Source organism: Apus apus, chromosome 2 (assembly GCF_020740795.1).
Source record: "Apus apus isolate bApuApu2 chromosome 2, bApuApu2.pri.cur, whole genome shotgun sequence".
NCBI lineage: Eukaryota > Metazoa > Chordata > Aves > Apodiformes > Apodidae > Apus > Apus apus.
The window spans coordinates 69408344-69428631 of NC_067283.1; the positions used below are offsets into that span (position 1 = coordinate 69408344).

Below are 20288 nucleotides of genomic sequence, written 5' to 3' on the forward strand. Positions count from 1 at the left end.
TACGTGTTCCAACCAGGCTACAGCTAACCTTGTCCTACCTCTTAAGCCATTTAGTTTGTTAAAGCAAGTGTAGAAGCAGGAAACAGTTTTCAAATGCCTCATTCACAGAAGAAGAGCAGGAGGTGAATGGCATGATCAGATAATGGACAAAGTTAAAACAGTTTTATCAAGTCACTGCACAATAGGAGTTTTTGAAGGTAATTAAGCATCTATACACTTCTAAATACTTGCAATAGCACCTACAATTTAGCAGATGGTGGGCATAAGCCTATTGCACTTCTCTTGCTCCTCACCTGTTGCAATGCTGCTAGTCACGTTTTTAATTACTTTAGCAGATCATGAGTTCTCACTTGATTGGTTCCCTACAGTTATTTACCAAAAGTATGTTGGAAGCTTGTGGCAAAGCCAAACACTGAATTTGAACATTTGCTCTGTTCAAGTCGCACTTACTTTGAGTGTGATTTGAAAACATAATAAGTATACACTTGCATATTTCTTCTTCGTAACAGTAGCCTACGAAGAGCGATGCAATTAAAAAAAACAACAGAAATCCTTAACATACCTTACATTTTGGTGTTCTTTATTTGCAAAGAGGTGGGGGAAGGTATTGCATAGGATGGATGATACTTATCTTTTAGTAAATGAGAGAAAGCCTGAAATTAAAATTGAAATGACGAGGCACTAAATGCAGAGCTATACTGGTTTTGTATTCCAGTATGATAGCAAATTCATTTTACATCCAGTAAATATCCATAAGGTTTGGGGCAGGGGAGGGGGAGGGGAGGAAGAACAAAGGAAAAAAAGCAATAGAAGTGATTTTGAAAAAGGTTTGGTAAGTTGAACCCAGGTGAATCAGAACTGGGCCCTTCACAGGACATGTTAGCAGTGAAATCCCTTCGGCCAGCCTTTTCAAATAGCTTTTTCATCTTGGCATGCGGAACAGCTTTGGAGATATGCAGTATTGTAACAGATGTCAAAAGCCCAGAGCTGCCAAATCAGCTTATTTTCCAGTATCTGAATGCTCAGAAAGTAGAACAGGCATCTTACCCATCTACAGGTGGCATTGCTTTCCAGGTTACACCTGTGTGAGTCTCCAGGGTGGTGTTATTCCTTAGGCTTTCATTTAACTGTCCTGATGGAGAGCAAGATCATATTTGCACAAGTGATTTGATGGTGTTTGCCCTGCTGACTAAATTATAAGTGGCAGGTTGTGCCTGCAATATTCAATATCAAAGTAGACCCTGCATTGAAAGTAACCTTTAGGCTACAAGTAGTCTTTCTGGTCTAGGAGCCTTAATGTAAAATATAGCATGTGATGTATTCAGGTGCTTTTAAAACACTTTAGTTATCTGTCATAAAGAGCTGTCATTATTCTTGTTACCTGTGTTAAGTGGCTTATCCAGTGAGACCGGGGCCTTATCATAAATCATAAGTAGTACATAATGCATTCAGAGATCTGAGCATCTGTCAAGCACAGAGGAGAGCTGCCTGAAGGACAGGAGAAGGACTTACATTCTAGTGAGCAATGTGGCTTGGCAGTACATCGCATCCAATCAAGAAAAAAGCTAGGTGTAAACTTCCACACAGAAAAAAGTTTCACCAGCCTGGCTGGTCAGTACCTTCTTGAAACAGTTATCAGCCCTAATTGAACCAGTCTGTGCTGAAGAAAGCTGCAGAAGCAAGGAAAGCTCACATTGTCAGGGAGATGTGTTCGCCTACCATCTGTCCCTTCATGCTTTCTGCTTTCCTGTATTCAGCATCTTAAAAGCTTATGTCCAGTGGGTAGACAAGTACAGTTCATAAAGGTGTTGCAACAAAACTTCAAGGGGCCTCTTCTAAATTAGGTGGGTAGCAGCAAATGCATGTGTGTCCTAGACTAAATATAAAATATCACCAAGAGAGGAAAGGTGGAAATCATAGAACAATCTGGGTTGGAAAGGACCTTAAAGATCATCTAGTTCCCACCACCCCTGCCATGGGCAGGGACATCTCCCACTAGACCACGTTGCTCAAAGCCCCATCTACCCTGGGATAAATGCTGGTAGTTTTAATCACAGCTCACATGACTTCTGCCATGTTTCTAATCTGATTGTGATCTTGAGTTGATGTCTGCAGTTCTGGTTTGAAGTGGTCCCAGTTGAAGGAAAGTTTGAAGATTGAGTTTCTGGCGTTATAGTATATTAACCTTTGAGCAACTTTCTATCTTTTTTGCTGTGTGGTGTCTGCTGCAGAGCAGAACATTTGCAGAGGATATCTTCTTTTACTGAATAGGAAGAAAGAGAAGCATGGCTATTGGGTGTGTTATTTATGAAATGCAGAACCTTGTAAAAGCTTTGCCTATGTATTGTGACTTACATTCATGTCAAAACATCGATCTCTCCTGACTGTCCCTTTTCAGTGGTGTTACTATGGGGTAAACCAGTTTTAGGCACAGCTAGGCCTTGAGGAAATAAAAGGGATTGCTGTTTTGAGGACTTCTGAAAAAACTGAGAGGCAACAGTACTGTTATTACAAGTGATCTCTGTTTTGATCTCCCACAGTTTGTTAGCTGCTTTTTAATCTGTTGTTTTATTTCACTTTCCTTGCTGAGAAGACTTTCCTTCCTGGTTTTGTACTGCTAATTGAAAGGAGGCAGTGTCAGGTTCAATGGCACCACAACTGAGCAGGCATACTTCCCTTCAAGAGGAGCTTTGACACCTTTGGTTGGTCCATCAGGTCCACGGGACTGTGTTCTGCTGCCCTTGAACTGCTTAATTCAGTATGCTGATGTTGATGCCCTCACAGTCCGACAAGTCACCTAGTCCTGTAGCTGAGGTACAATGTGGGTTTTATAGTGACATTTTCTCCCCCCCATGCTCAGTCACCACTCTCTGCAAACCACTACACTTTTTCACTTTGCAGCTAAAGAAGGGAGGAGGGCCCCTCTTTAAGCTACATGCTTTCTTTTCTGGCCTTTCAGATGACCATGCTTCTCCCTTCAGCACATTGAAAATACAGTACATAAAATCTTCCCCTGACACTTTTTGTTTTTCTCCACAGATAGTTTGTCAGAACTAAAGTATTTATTCTCATCTTCATCCTTAGCATAAACCCAGTCTGCAGAGAGCTCTATTTGTCCTTTTTGCTCCAAGAATCTCACATCATGAGTGCTTTTTATTTCCCCATTTTATCTTCATAGTTATGACGCTGGTTCAGTCACTAAAATTCTCCCATTGTACCAGTTGTTTTCTTACTTTAAAATAATTGCTTGTCAAAATGAAACCTGTTTATAAACCCCACCGATGTTAACTTAATAAAAATCTGAAAAAAACCAGTTACTTAGAAAAAAGATTCATAGTCCTCTGTGTTGAGTGTGTCTGTGTGTATTGTAGCCTTCTGGGAGTCCATTGACTACCTCAGTGGTTTAGCATAGCGCCAAGTGTGGTTTCAGTCATTAATACCATTTGACTGAATTTTGCAACCAGGTAAATTAACAGTGAGAGTTTTATTTTGACAATAAGCATTTATGTGGCTCTCACATAAAGCTCTGAAACAAAGAAGCTGTATCATTGACATGTTAGATTTCAATTTTATCTTTTTTGCGGTAGTTTGGATTCTGTCTAGTGCCTCTGAAATGAGCTGCATTTATTTGAGGGAAATGCGTTTGATCCATGAAGTTATGATGAAGGCCAAGCTTTAGGGAAGAAAGTTGCTAGACTCCAATATCAACATGTCTGATCCAGCCCTTGAAAGTTTAAACAGGGAAAACTGTTTTCTAGACAAGAGTACAGAGAGTTCTAATTAGTGTTTACGCAGTCTCCTTGGTACTGGTGCATTGCTGCTGACTTTAGCTCTGTGCTTTCTGAGGTGAGCCTGGGGTTTTTTTTGGTCATTAAAAACTATAGCTGCAGTGCCCTTCATCTTGGTGACAGGCATTATGCCAGTACATTAATTCAGAAAGCAGGTGAAAACAAGAAGAAAGAAGGAGCCCAAACTCTTCCAGTCACATTTAAAACACAAATTGACTGATTCCTATTGCTGTTCTCTCTCGGGTATGTCCAGTGTATGCTTCCCCCCTCTGAGGTATGGACTGCCTGAACTGCCTGTTTGCTTTGCAGGAAGTGAGCCAATGCTAAGTAGAGTTATGAGTTCACCTTTATAATTTGGTCACCTGTAGGATGTACATAAATACATACTTTGAAGCAAAGATCTGATGTTTATTTTGTAAACGAGGTCTTGTCCCTCACCAGGGCAGTCATGAATATTACAATGTAGAGGCCAAATAATACTTTGATAGTCTTTCTCCTATGCACATAATTTATATACTGAGCAGTTGATTTGATAATTTTCAACTATATTTTCATCTGAGTGTACGGTTAATGAGAGCATTACGTGACCTAATCACTTAGCCTTTTCACATTAATACAGATCTTGTTTGTAATTCTGTTGATTTTGTTGTTGACACAATGCTTTGGGTTTGTGTTCAAATGATCTTAATTTTAATTGAAAATACTTTTTGTCTCACAACAGTCTAATTTCTATGCACATTTGTGAGTAGTGAATACTTATTGTGGGTGATTACTCTCTAACTGCTTGTTCCAGTAAACCTCTGGGAGGTTAATCAATCTTGTACTTTTTAATTGACATCAATAATGTGTTTACATTTATCAGTATTTCTTAATTGTCAAGTTATAACAGTGGAACTTCAGTAATAAATCATGCCAGTGGTTAACTTCATACATTAGATTTTTAAGAGTCTCCTAAGCCGTCTGACATTGTAAGTTGCTGTTAAATTATCTGTCTGTATGCTCACAGGGGAGGAGGAGAAAAAATTGGTATGTAAAATTGTCCTGTAGAATAATACTGAAGAGCTGACCCATTCACAGTAAAATAGCTTTACCACGTGTGGTGTGCTCTTTTGGGTAAAAAAAGGAAAGTAAGTATTTTCAAAGTGCTAGTTTTATTGGTAATAATTTTGTAAGTGTGGCAGTAAACATGCATTTGCTGTGCCATCCCCCTAGAATTTTTTTCCCTTCACTCAGCTGTACAAACAAGGCAGAGGGCAGACAGAATTACTGGTGCTGGTGCTGCTTTACAGAAGTAGCACTGAGTTCTGGGAGATCAAGGCACCTTGACTTTAACCGTGTATTTCACCACATGCCTATAGTGAAGATATTGAGCAGGAAATGAAGGAGGCTACGTCTGTTTAAATATAAGCATATATTTGAAGTCTTTGGTGCATAGGAAACTAAATTATTTGTCCAGGGTCCCAAAGTATGCTTAGAGCAGGAATTAAAGCATAGTATTTCAAGTCCTACTGTCTATCTTAGTAGGTATGCCTTTATCATCTATCTTGCTGTCTTCACTTTTCTTCTTAGATGTAAGTAGCAGTAGACTGGAGAAGAAAATCTGCTTAGACAGAAAGCTGGCAGGATGCTGACCACAGTCTTACCATGCTTTATGGGCCACACTGAAGACAATATAAGAATTAAAAACGCTGCCTAATGAACCGTGAAGAAAGACTCAATAGTTGATGATGTTATTTTCAAGTTAAGTGAGAGCCAGTGTTAACATAAGGATATGAAGAGAAAGTAGGGAAGCAGCTATTTGTGACTTTTTGCAATTTTACTTGTCTTTTTAATTGAGATCTTAAAGGTGAACTGCAGTTTTTCAAATAAACATACATAAATTGAGATAAAACTCTATTTTTTTAGACTTAAATTTGATATAATTTAATTGTTTTAATATCTTACTGTGTAGCACCTAATTTGACAGTGCTACTTGTACAAGGAACTGTTGACTAAATTAGTTGTTATCTGAAGTGCTGTAGAGTTAAATAGTATTTTACATAGTTAGAAATACACCATTTCCTTAAGTTGAAAATTAGATTAGAAAAAACAATGCCTATTTTGTGAAAGAACAACAAACAAGTAGTTGGAAAAACTCAAAAATTAATATAACTAACTTCCTTAATCAGTTGAAACTGGAGGAGAAGAACATTTAATATACCTAATGACAGCAAATCCTCTTTATTCAAAGGATGAGTAAAAAGTTAACCAGGATTTCAGTCCTAGCATGCAGGTGGCAAAGTTCCTTGTCATTTGAGCAATTCAGGATCAGAAATGTCCACATTCCCATTCTTCTTGCCTTTCTTGTTCTCCGTCCCATCTCATGTAGTATTCTAGGTTAGTACTCTAAAATACTGTGTTTCTCTGTATTTCAAATAAGATACTGTTAATTGAAAACTATTGTTAATAGTTTGATAGTTGGTTTTTTCAAGTGTTCGAATTTGTACGAGAGAAAAATGGCTGACAAACAGGTGAGCTAAAAACTAGTATGAAGCCTGATGCCATCCTACCTGGTGTCACAACTGAAATTTCTATTCCTGTAATTCCTGTCCTTGTCTTACTAACTGAATAAATCATTTGTTGCCCATATCTGGGGGGAAAAAAAAATCATACCCAGAGATTTTGTTGTCAGTGTACTGATGTGGGTACTCTGACATGAAGTCTAGCTTTTATATGAAAAGACAAAATACTAAATATCTCAGTTTTAGTTTAGCAGCCATTTTGTTGACTTCTTGTAAATATTAAAAGTAATAGGTTGAGCCGCTCCCTCCTGTTTTTGAATGAGACAAGACTGCAAAGAAACAGCTGCCTAACGAACAAAATTACGGTGGTTACCAGATCAAATTGTGTTAAAACAAGGATGTGTAATCAGGCTGTTTGTGGAGGGCAAAGTAATTCAGAAGACAGGCATCACCACTTAAAATTGGCATGACAGGTTAAGTACATTCATGTTGTATGTAGAGGGCTTTGCAGTAGGGTGCGTGTGTGAATGTGTTATGTTTAGCTTCAAAAGCAGGAATCCTGTGGTGCGGCTGATATGTCAGCCCAGACATTACTGTGCAGGTTCTGAGCTAGAGGTCATTTGCATCCATGTCTAGAAGGGTAAGTTTGGGTTAGTGTATGAATGTGTGACCACAAGTCTTTAGTTTAAAAAGTGGTGACCTTTCAGTGACATTAAAATTGTGTTTTTCCTTTTTATTTCAAACCTGCTAAGATACCTGAGATGTATGTGGAAATAAATTTAGTTTGGCTGTTAGCATGAAGAATGTGCAATGTTGTGTGAATAAAGTTCAGAGAAGATTATTTTCATGCACTGTCCTCCAAAAATACATTTAATTCCAGCATAGCCTGAATGCTAGGTAAAACTAGTTCAATTCCCAGGTTCTCCAGTACTTTTGAGGAGGACTGAAACTGCTGCTACCAGGTCATCAGGTGGGATATATTTTAAAACCTAAGTGAGCCTGCTACAGGAAACTTGTCTTTGAACCTTTTTCCTTTCCTCAGATACCTGCATTGAGTGAGTACTGAGGCTACTGAGAAAGCAGGGAGTGTAATGAATACCCATACTATGTATTTCCATAGGCTGAAGAGAGGATGGCTCTTTTGTTCAGAGGGTACCCAGGCAGATTGATAGCAAGGATCCAGATTTGTCTTAGCACATTTATGCTGACTGATACGGGTGCTTAAGCACTCAAGGTACTCTGGAAGTCACTACAATGTAAGCTCCAAAATTACATAAGCATTCAAGAACAAGAGCTTCTTCCCTCTCAGTTTCTTTATGAAAAAAAAAATATATTTTAAAAAAATTGATACAGTGTCAAAGTAGAACTCATGGTCTTTTTCATCTTTTGGTGAAGTACAGGCTGTCCATGTTTCTATTTCTTTCCTAAATCTTCAGCTAAAAGAGTAATTTCATGTAGCTATCCTGAAAGTCTGTGGAGAATACTTCCTTCACGGAGTAATTTGTGAGCTACACAGTGCACTTGATACTTCTCATAGGTGCTTAGCATGTGCATCTCCTGTTGTAAAGCTGAAAGCTCTGGGCAGGGGAAGGATGGGACTTGAAAGTATCCAGTAACCCTTGTCAGTTGTCCTTGCTGACATAGAAAATAAGAAGCCTGGTACTCAAAATGTCAAAGGTTTGCAATGGTCTAAAGTAAAGAATTTTTCTTCTAATAAACACTACATGGTTTGCTGTTCTGTGCAAGTCAGTTCATACCCGACTCCTGTCATAGTGACAGTTCATCTGGAAGTAGTGGCAGATAATGCAGTGAAGGTGAGGTTACATGTTTTGTGTATCCACATAAGGTGGTAAAATACAGCCATCAGTACTGCTTGATTTTGGTTTTTGGTTTTAACTTTTCATTTAAAGTAAGTTTTGAGTTCTTTGACTTGCTGGCTAAGGCTTTTTAAAATGTAAATAGCAGTCTTGTACCTCTGATATTGTGCTGCAAAGCTGGGTGAAGGAGACTCTGACCTACTCTTACAAAAAGAAAACAAAACTGAGAAAGAATGGAACATAGGAACAGAGAGATCCAAGGTTTCCCACTGTATAGTAATGGATATGACCTTTAATATTGAGGCCTTTGGATCAAATTTAAGTTGGCATTAAAATTTTCTAATAAATTCCCTGCTGAATCTCAGAGGCTTTTTGCTTAGATTTAATTCAATAAGGTCACAATAAAGCAAGTGCTGTCTGTGCTATTGTAATTGCTCTCAGCAGGCTGATAATATTATTGCAGAGAAGTGCCAGCTACTGTGCTTTTAGTTCTTTCTTCAAGCACTCTCCTTCCTACATGCTTGCTCCCCTTGTTCTCAAGTCTACCCTAAGTAGAATGTGAAGCTGTTTTAAATGCCATTTGCCTCTTATTTTAAGTTGTTTTAATAGTAATGCTTTCCCAAGTCTCTTCAACAAAAGGCATAAAAACATAGCCTATCTTACGGCAGAATAGTTCTCATCTAACCTTTATGCATAAGATTCAGCCTCTAAATTCTTAAAAGTTGGTATTCCTAAACACACAACACTTAATTCATGGTGCTTCTTGGGTTATGGAATAGATTTTCAGCTAAAGAAGTTTCTCCTAGGCACGTGGGGGGAGACTGAATACTCACTGTCCTCTGCCTCATAAAAAAGTAACAAAGTGCAGCTCTTCACAGTGGGCATATGTATTTGAGGTCCTGCACTTGTAGATTAATGCCACATCTTCCTTTGTAACATGACGTTCAGAACAGCATTGTTAATGTGGCATTTCTTGTATGAATGCAAATTTATGCTTAGCATGCTACTGATAGACCTGTTACTGCTGTATTGGAAGTAAATCAGTACAATAAATAAATGGAAATGCAGAGTGCTTGGATCATGGTTCTCCATATAATGCTGTGTGACTGTGAGAGACTCAGTGCAGCTTCAGTGTCAACTCTGTGTGAGCTGCAGTGGCTGTACACTTGAGTTTCTGATGCAACTTCCTCCTTTTTCCAATCAGACCTCCTGTCTTAAAATGTCAAGTTTCTGTTGTGGTGGCATGTTTGGAGCTGTGTACATCACGGCTGGTCCTTTTTATCAAATGAAGAGGTATGTTAAAACATTGTAATTAGGGTTTGGAACTAAATGATAACAAATGTACACTGCGATATATCCTCTTGCTCACATGCAACTAATTGGAAATGAGAAGCAACAAAAGATGTTTTACAAAGGCAATTCCAGCCTGCAGCTGTGTTCTGCCCTCCTACAACACCACAGCAAGCAGAATCAATCAGGACTACACCACAGCATGCAGGCAGTTTTGATATTGCATAGTGTTGCTTGCACATCTGCTGAGTCTGCTTCAGTAATGTAAAAAACAACACATGATGATCTTCAGTCATAACATTTCACCCACTTTCTTACTGCTCATTGTTTCTTTTTTTTTTTTTTGTAATTGCTCTTCTTGTCTACTCTTAGCCATGCATCACATGGTGCTGGTAGGATGTATACCGCAGTGCTAGCAGTCTTGGTGAACTTCAGTGATAAAAAACATCACTTCTTCAACTTGTGTAGTTTCTCCCAGCCAACGTGCAGGCATGTGGAGGGAGGTCACTCCTGATCAATAAGTGCTCATTACTTTTTACTTATGACAATATAAATTTTAATTTATATTTCCTGCTGCTGCCAGAGGAATCTAATTTCTGGCACCAGAAGTGCAACGTGGCTACTTTAAAGCAGAATGGTCCTGAGAGGAAATGTTACTGACCTACAATACTTCAAAATGCTGGGTTCAGAAGCCTGCTGTGGTTTGAGCTTGCAGTTTCTGAGGCTCTGAATCATTGTGAGACATGACCAGATTGTTGCTTTGTAAATTAAATAATGAAGCGTTTGTGTGTGAGAGTTCTTACTATCATTACTGTGCTTTGAAAAGATCAAAATCTACATCACATGATGGTGGGATCTGGAATTTGTTTTCCAAGCTTGACTTTCCATCATAGAGACATAAGAAGTTTTCCAAAATTTATAATACTTTGTATATTAACTTTAGAAACATGAATAAACAATCAGATAGTCCTTTGGGTAGTGTGATTTTTTTCAACTGAACTAATAATCTGGCTTGAGTTATTTACAGACAAGCTCCTGTGTCTGAGACAGTCTTTCACTTAGTCTCAGTTATGAAGTGTCTTTGAAGGATTTTGGTAAAGCAACAATAATAAAACTTAGCATTCTTGCCAGTTCTTGTATTAATTGCTATTAGACTAAAGCTTCTGAAGTGCTGTAAGGATTGTAATAGCACTTGTTGAATCAGTCTGCTTTCAGATCTGTTAAATGGCACATATTTAACACTTAGTCTAGATACAGTATTAAAAAACCCTGCTAGTCTTGCAAAAACATTTATTTCCACATAACAATTTTACCCTAGCTGTTACAATGACACATTAAACTATGCAATAGTTAAGCTAACTCACTGAAGTTAACGTCTGTGGGGGGTTTTTTTAATATGGAGACAGAAATGTAGCTCTTTTTTTTATTTATTTCTGGGCAGAATGTCCCTCATTGCAGTAAGCCGTAGTTTAATTTGTTTTTCCTTGTGCAGAAAGTGAGAGTTGAGTAGATTCTAATATGGTATTAGACTTGGTGTTGCAACCTGACATTTTAACTGGTGGTATCGTTACAGTTACAACTTTTCTTCACTTCATTACTCTCTATCCCTTAAAAGTGCTGCTGAACATCTTACTACTGTGAATCCAAAAGCTCAGACCATTTTTGTATTTAGAAACATTAGATACTTCCCAGTCCTAACAGAGAGCTACATCTCCTGATTTAATACAAACAATTTTTCAGTGCTATCCCTTCAGAGTAATAATAGGGGCATTTCAGATTTTTTTTTTTTGTTTTTTATAAAACGTACTGGATAAGTGAGGCAGTTGAGAGAAACCACATTGAGGGGGACAATGTAAATTCTGTGTCACTGAGATCTGTTTAACCAATATGTGTTCTGGAAATAATCCTATATTAAAATAATCAGTTGCAGATATTTTGTTTTGGAAATGCTAGGGTTTGAGGCAGATAAGGCAAGGCTATCAAGTCTTGCATCTTATGATCAACTGGACTTTTACCTTTGGTTTCATGGCGTGATTGATAATCCCAAGATCAATCTGAAGGGCAAACAAAGATGTAAATGTTTCCCACACCTTTTCTGCTCAACTTAGTGCTCACCATGAGGAAGACTGCACACAGAGGTTTCACCTCCATTGGAGCTGCTCTTTCAGTTCTGCTCATATCTTAAATAGCTCTGTGTAGTGTGTCCTAATTTAGATACTATGCTGTGCTGTCCTTTCTTTTGGAGTGCTCTATGTATGTGCTCATTCACCTCCAGATGATTTTAAATCTTGATCTTGAACTTTATCATCCGTCTATCCAAGTTTTGAAAGGGAAAAAAAAAAAAAAAAAAAAAAAAAAAAAAGGCCGCTTGTGGTCAAAATAAGGCTTCTGAGTGGCAGGGCTGTAAGTCCTGAAATAAGAAGCCATATCTGTCCTGATCCAACTGGCTGTTCTGCTAGCCTGTGTCTCTAGGTCAGGTTTCTATTGATTTTGGGTGACTTACGGTAAAAACAGGCTTCAAGTACCAGAAAACAAGAAGAGGAGAGGAGTTGATGCCATTGCTTGCATTAATGTCCCCATATGCTGTTTCCAATATCCCATTGAGAAAAACTCACACTCTTAGTAAAAACTCATGCTTTACTATGTTAATATATGGGGCCATTTTTAGAAACATGTTTATTGCAAAAGTTTTCCACTGAGCTTTATCTTAGATTCAAGTTTTGGAGGTACTGGCCTGTTTGAAAATTCACTATCATGGTTTATCTGTGGTTGTGAAAGCATCTGGAGATTTTTGGATGGCAATTATTGAAAAATCACTTTTCAAATATTTGTTTGGATGGTGATACTATATATTTAGAATTAAGCATTTTGATACTGTTTTATTAAGTACAAAAATGCACTACTAAACTACTTGTTTCTAGGAACATTTAGTCTGTTCTTGTTAGTAAACTGTTCTCCTGTGCTGTAGGTATCAACACACAGTTCCTTTGACTTGTTTCTGCTGTTCATTACTTGTTGAACTAAAATGCAAGAAGCTTACAGTTATGTAGCAGAAGGTAAGACTGGCAGGATAGGCAGCAAACCAATTCTAACTTTGGTGTAATACTAAATAATAGCAAAGTGAAAAGGCAGTGACTTTAGACTCTACACAATTCAGGATGCTACTCAGCCCGCCTTGAAATTATGTCCACTTCCCTGCCCTGCAGGAGACTGTACTCTTCTCCTGGTCCCACACCTGCCCTCTCCAGCACTTGTCTGGAAGGGAGGAAGAGCAAGGAGTTACTCCACAATTGCAGCCAGTGAGGGTCGCTGTATCCCAGGGCTTGGGCATGGGATGCAGAGGTTCTGTACCACACACAGGTGGGAAGGATGACAAGGATGCCAGCACTGCCTTTTATTTTGCTGGTGGACTGCTCTTCCTTGACTTCTTGGGAGAGGAATGTCTGTTTCCCACAAGTACCATGTCAGAGGGAGTAAGGAAATTTCCCCTTACGACAGATCCGCCTTGCAGCCTCCTTAAGACCTAGAACCATAAATCTAAAATACTTAATAATCTTGCAGTTTAGTGTTTTAATGACAGTTTTTCCTTTGTAGGAGTATGGTGTGAGTTTCAGATTCTTTTCTATCTAAAATATGTGGTAGCATTAGTTGTTGTTTTCAGTGTTTTGTGGGTTTGTTTGTTATATGATCTTTAGAAATTAGTGCTAGTAATTGATGGTTTTAACCATTAGCGAAACTCAGACTTTCTTTTCATCAAAAGTCTTTTGCAAAACAATGGCTAAGGCATGTAATGCATTCTGTTCCCCAGAATTTTCAAAGGCAGGGTAAGAGAGAGTTGTGTTTCCTGTGTTTGCCCCTTCTCAAGGGAAATTATTTATTTCAAAGCTGTGTTTGAGCACTTACTATAAGGCAACAAAAAAGTGGTCTTGTAACATGCCTCTTAATAAACAATTTGAGATTTTTCCCCTGTGGTACAAATACTCTTTTATTTTGAAAGACTCAAACCCATGTGTAAGGGTTATGCTCCCATGACACAACTTTAGATTGATTATAGATGTTCTGCAGTAGCGTGTGTTAAGTGATAGTCGCCAAAAAGAGGGTGCTTAGCAATGCCATGGCTAAAGAACAAATGTGAAGAACATGACGCTAGAAAGAAGGTCTCACCTGAAGTGAAATAAAACATTTAAGTAGTATTAATAAAATTTTGCAAAGGTAAAATTAATATAATCCTCTTCTCCTATGGCTGAGTGGATAAGTGGTGTGTATTGATGTATGCTCATTTTTTGAGATCTAGGAAACTTGCAAAGGCTGTGAAGTGTTTAGGTTCAAGGAACAGACATTTAGAAAAATCACATTTTAATTCTGGTTCTGCCAAAAACTTCAGCGGTGTAGAACATGATTTATGCTTTTTATCTTTACCTGTTGTCTTGGATTCTCCCTTTTTAAAACAGGTAATTCTTCAGTTGCATATATGGCAGAGATATGTAAGGCTCACTTAATATGAAGACACTTTTTGGTGTTAAGTGCCATGAGTATATTTTTCTTTTAGGAAATATCTTTTAGATTTTCAGCTTTGCTTTAGAGAGCTTTATGGTGGTCTGGATTGAAAGTTCCTGTGAGTTTCAAATTTGTTCTCAAGTGTCCTAAAGAGTTTTAGTTCTTCTGTAATCTGTGAAGAAATTGGAGTTTACTTTGTCCTTCCTCAGTTTTGAGTTCTGCTTCCATTAGGCTTCTGGGTATGGCAACCCTAATAAGCAATAGACACTGAGCCAATCATTCTAAAAACTTCAGAGCATGAGTAATGAATTTCCTGATTATCACTGAAAAGCAGCAAATGCAGAAGGATTTTGGCCAGAGGTTACAGAGGCACAGTAGGGATTTTCTGCTTGTTTAATGCTGAGTAATATATTATTGATTCTGTTGTGAATTTGTGTAGCATTGTATATGAGCCTAGGGTTCAGCTTTTGTTATTTCACTGGCACCTGTCTTTGCAAACCTGGACTTCATGAGAAGTGTTAACTGGAATACTGTGTTATGTCACAGGAGAATATATTACTGTAGTCTACCCCAACAAACCACCTAACCCAGTTTTACATGATAGAAGTCTGTTTATTTGAATTGGAGATGTTGGGAATAAGAAAGAAATTACTGTAAACCATACTGTTATTTTGGGAGAATCAATAGTATCTTACAATCACCACTGCCAAATATTATGAAGCTGGAAATGCTATTCATTTTCTTACTGATCTTATGCATAAGCTGAATATCAGCTGACCTCAGTCAGAAAGTGGATTTTCCCTCCATACAGCATTCTGTACATGAGGTTTCTTTACATCTTATCAAAGGATGCTGTAGATTTGGGTATTAGGTATCTGTCTAGCCTGATTATTGAGTACAGGTAAAGTATGTTATAACTCTGGAGAAAACTCAACCTGAATTCTATCAATTCAGCTTTCGTTGTGCTAGGAGGATCTTAGATCTATCAGTATTTCAGTAAGTATCTTTGTATTGTATGTAAGGAATAAGTTTGGTTTGCTTGTTTGTTTTTTTAACAAAATAGGTGTAAATTTTATTGATAGCACACTACAGTTCAGTCTTCTGGAATTTGATAGGGTTTTTTGGTTTTGCTTGCTTTTGATAGGGTGGTTTCGGTTTTTTTTGTCCTGCCCTTTATAAGTCATGTTTTCATTAATTTTACTGTTCATGCTGTGTCAAGACACATGCAAGCCTGGTGCAGTCTATTGAGCTGGTGAGTCTGATTGAACACTTAAGCAGTGTTATAAAGCTGGAGTAAAGTTTCTGTAGTTTTACTATTGTTTTAGTTTATCATTTGTAGTTTAACTATCATTTTGGTTATTGACAGTAATTTTCTGTGTCTGGCTATGAAATTCCTCAAACTTCCTTACTCTTGTTCCTGCCCCTGAACATGGTTTAAATAGATTTAGAAAGTAATTAATGTATCGGAGGTATCTTGATGCATCAGCAGAGAAATGACATTTAGGGAAAACATTTAGGAAAAATTAGCTAATCTCTTTTGAAGGAATAGAGAAGAGGTGTGTAGAGTGGCAGAAACACCTGTGAAAGAATGGCAGAAAGAACTTCAGTTTCATTGGAAGAAACATTTAAATTATTAGCTTAACAGAAAAATTCATATAGTCTGTTTTTTCCTTTAGAGAAGCAAAAACCCTTTGTAATTTTTTTTTTAGGCTACATGACATTCTTCGTTGTCAAAACACTGACTCTTTGTTGTCCTATGACATCCCAATATTTAGCATACTAGCGAGACTGAATTCTTGTAGAACAAATTAAGGCAAGTCAGGTAAGTGGCATTTTTCTTTATTATATTGCACAGCTTCTAAGTTATACACAGTCACTATACAAATATATTGTAAAACTTATGTAGGAAAAATGCGCAATATAATAATACTGAAAAGCCACTTACCCACCTTACTGTTTGTGCAGCCAGTTCTGTGGCCCAGTATTCACTGTATCACGGTGGGCATGAAGTCCTGTGTCCAGTGCATACTGGGGCACGCAGCTGGTTAAGAATTAAGTCTGTCTTCCTTTGCGTATCTGATACACAAAAGGACAAACACAAAGGACAGCTGGGGTTACCCAGTGAGAGCAAAGGGAGATCCGGTTGTTGTTCTCCTTGGTGGCATTTGACCGTTGCTCTTCAAATTTGTTTTTTCTTCAGGTTGAAGGCCAGGAAGGACAGTTGACATAGGCTGAAAGTTGCTGCAAACCTGACCCAAATTGCTAATGCCAATACTATTTTCTACTGCCATATTAACATCAGCATCAGCAGTGACTCACTTACTTCATAGAACTAAAAGCTCATTTTAACACTAAGGTGCATTAAGGACTTTGTTTTGGTCTTTTTCCTGTGCACTCAGTTCTTTTACACAGGAACTGGTTACAAAGAAACTTCAATAAACAACTGCTACAACAAACTAAGGATCATATTGTTATGTTGATACTCACAGAGCTTGGGAACTTGAGCAGGAGTCATGTTGCGTATTTTTATTGTTATATAAACAAATTCCAAATAACAATATTGTTTAAAAAAACAAAATCTGTATGTGTAAATTTGGCAAAGCAGAAAAACAGTGTTTAATTTGGTCATTGTATATGCTGCCAAACTTGTAATTTCCATTGTTCCCTTTTAAAAGTGATCATATTACTGCTCTCTGAGGTATGTGCTATAGATATTTTTTTTGTGTAGAAAGTAACAGCTAACTGGTAGTACTAACTGGAGTTTTCTATCTGTGTCTCCTTTCAGATTTAAGCATATTTGTTTTAGCCTTATTTCTTAAGATCAAAATATTTAAAATCTTTTAAATCACAGAATCAGAGAATGTTAGGAGTTGGAAGGGACCTTCAGAAATCACAGAGTCCAACTCCCCTGTCCGAGCAGAACCAAAAAAACTAGATCACTCAGAAAGGCATCCAGACAGGTCTTGAAAGTCTCCAGAGAAGGAGACTCCACAACATTTCTGAGGAGCCTATTCTAGTGCTCTGTAACCCTCACAGTAAAGAAGTTCTTCCTCATGTTGAGGTGGAACTTCCTATGCTCGAGTTTGAATCCATTGCCCCTGATCCTATCACAGGGCACAAGTGAAAAGAGGTTGTCTCTGCCTTCTTGATGCCCAGCCCTCATGTATTTGTAGACATTAATTAGATTCCCTGTCAGTCATCTCCTCTCTAGACTGAAAAATCCCAGGTCTCTCAGCCTTTCCTCTTAAGGCAGTTCCAGTCCCTCAATTGGCCTCTCTCAAGTAGATCCCTAAGGGTGTTATAGGAGACACTGTTAAAAGCCTTGCTAGGATCAAGGTAGACTACATCCACTGGTCTCCCTGCATCTATCCATTCAGTCACAACATCATAGAAGGCTATCAGATTAGTCAAGCATGATTTCCCCTTGGTAAATCCATGCTGACTACTCCTGATAACCTTCTTCTCTTCCATGTCCTTAGAGATGTCCTTCAGAATGATCTGCTCCAGGAATGGAGGTGAGGCTGACTGGTCTGAGATTTCCTGGATCTTCCTTCTTGCCCTTTTTGAAGACTGAAGTGACCCTGGCCTTCCTCTAGTCCTCAGGCACCTCTCCTGTTTGCCATGATCTTTCAAAAGTGATGGAGAGCGATAACACCAGCCAGCTCTCTCAGCACTCTTGGGTGCATCTCATCAGGACCCGTGGACTTATGCACATTCAATTTACATAACTGACCTCTGACCCACTCTTCATTGACTAGTGGACAGTCCTCCCTCCAGGCTTCCTCTCCTATATCCAGGGTCTGAAGTTCATTAGTTCTTAGTAAAGACTGAAGCAATAAGGTATTCAGCAACTCTGCCTTCTCTGCATCCTCTGTCAGGATGCATGCTCAAAAGGGTGTTTTTATTTTGGGTCTTTACAATGTGTCTTCTACTGGTTCTTACTTCTTGAGAGAAATTACTGCTTTTGGAATAAACACTGGAATTTCAGTCAACATAATGAATTTTTCTGAACACTTTTGCAGGGTGAGAATGGGAATTTGACTAAAATATCTCTGTAGTCTTAGCTGTTGTAGTACCACTGTTGTAGTACTTGCCATAAGAAATAAAATATAAAGTTGTGGGCATAAAACAGTAGTGGATCCATGAGGTTACACCTGAAGCCAAAACTGTAACTCATTAAGTCATTTCCACAAAACTTTTTTTTCCAGTGGAAGTACAAGTTAAGATGTACTTTTGAACTTCAGTTTGTGGAAAGCTGCACATGTTTCATTTGGGTTGCAGGGGCAGCTTTGACAAGGCAAGAAAAGTGTTTTAATATCACCTTCAGTGCCACCCTTGCCTGTCATAATGAGAAAGATGCCTGGTTGGTGACTGCTTTTTTCCCAGCCCAAGCCAGCTGCCTCCAGCTAGACGTTTCTTTGGGAAGATCAATCACAAAATTGCATATATATCTCTTGGGAAATGCAGTGTGTGTGAGTGGTAAGCACAAACACCAGTGGAAATTCCCTATTTCAAATTTTTCACTGACTTTGAAAGTTTTCCTAGTGGTCCTGGAAATATTTGACACCCATAAATAAAGAGCTCTCTTTATAACTGAAACAGCAAAGCATTTTTACCAATTATTAGGCATGAAAACAAATCTCTTCACTCATATCTAGCATTGGTTCTCCAAGTAAGGTTATAAGTATGTTGTCCTGACAATGTAGATAATTTATGATACAGCCAGAGGTGTAATTGTTCTGTGAATAAAGACAGGCTTCTAGCTTCCAGGCATATGAAGTATTTTTCATGAATATTAAGTAAACTTTAATGATTGAAGAAAAGAGCAAAGTGGAGGACAGTCATTTATATTCTGTCTAAACTGGCCTACAGCCACATTAATGTTTGTTAACAGATTTAGGGTATAGATAAAATAACAGTAAGGATTTCCTCCTCTTTTTCCTTACACTTCTCAGCACTTTTTAAACATACATTTAACTAAAAGGGTGAGGGCTATCTGCTTATTTACAGGAGACAGTAAAGAAAAATGGAAAGTAACTGTAATCAGTGCTGTTTGAGAAGTAGTGACAGATTGCCATTGAATGGTTTGAGGCTATTAATTGCAATGAGATTACACTAGTTCAGATACCTCTGATGTCAGGTGCTTGAGATATTAGTTATTTCAAAGACAAATTGGATTATAAATTATTAGTAAATCTGTACTAAGGTGATTAAACCCACTTATAAACTGTCAAACATGGGTACTATTTCAAGTTGTAGTTTAGTCACTTGTATGCTGGTAGTTAGGAATTAAATTTAGGGGTTATATGGGAAAATGTGGAGTAACTGCGTTACTTTTGAGATAGTTTCCTGTGCTTTCTACCCTCTTAATGAATTTTTGTTGAGCACTGAAGTTTTCCTAGTCCACCACGAGCCTTTTCATCTGACTGTAGAGGAAGGAAGCCGCTACTCGAAGGCAGACTTGGAAACTCGCTTGACCACTTGGGGGAGATGAAAAACAGCAGATCTATGCAACCCTCACACAGGTCACAAATCCAGTGGTGGCATCCTCGAAATTCCACTCTGACAGTCAACCTTTACTAGACAGTTCTGTTCTCAGTAGGACAGATAAACTATATGACACTGTATGGGTCTTCTTGGTAATGCCATACTGGGTCATTCTTATCATTAGTCAAATGTTGTTTATTGAAGCAGATACTGTTGTTAAATTGTTTGGTATTGGATTTACTGAATTTTAAGGAATGAAAAAGTGAAACAGTAGAAGCTGAGGACTAGTTCAGTAGTTTTAAAATCCTATTATCTTGTTTGTGTAGCTACTGAATTTCACTATGATTTCACACTCTCACATGCACGTGTAAAAACTTAGAGGATTCCAGTCCCCTGCACAAAATAATTAAACAAGGCTCGAGGGCCTGACAATGTGTAAATCCAAAGCAGTGATGGGGAAAAAAAGCAAGAGGACGTATTTTCCCATTTATTTTCTCGTATCAGTGTTGCTTCATTCCAAGCTTGAACCTTTCTCACTGATATGTTGTCTGTCATGTGTTGATGTGTGCAGGAAGGTGTTAGCAGAGTTACAGGCATTTTGAATTACTATTTCTTTTTACATAAAACATTTATTGTGGTCATTAAAAAACTTGGCAGTCTAGATATTCTGTTATATGTACTATTAAAAGTGCAATCAACCATGGGAAATATTTTGCAGCAAAGTCCTGTTGATAACTATAATAATAAACAGATGTAGTTGATACAAAGCAAAACTTTTATCATGGGCACTGCAGTTCCACTGAGGTGCCCTGGGCTGGAGCTAGGGTTTGGAGGCAGAGAGAGCTCATGTTTTCATTCTGCTTTGATTTTTCTCCTGTGATCTTTCAGTTTTTATTCCTTTTCAGGCA

At 38.1% G+C, this 20288-nt stretch overlaps 1 protein-coding gene across 5 annotated transcripts in view; it reads left to right on the top strand.

Annotated features, from left to right (window-relative positions):
• LYRM4 (LYR motif containing 4) overlaps positions 1-20288 on the top strand; it is a 93244-nt gene that overhangs the window by 28988 nt on the left and 43968 nt on the right. For 2 of the 5 annotated variants that reach the window (XR_007888606.1, XR_007888608.1), the window contains exon 3: positions 15603-15715. The exons of 2 other annotated variants lie outside the window; for them this stretch is intronic. The gene's annotated coding sequence lies outside the window, so the exon portion shown is untranslated. Of the gene's footprint in view, positions 1-15602; positions 15716-16093; positions 16136-20288 lie in introns of those variants that run through there. One more of the 5 variants, XR_007888607.1, reaches the window with a different exon arrangement.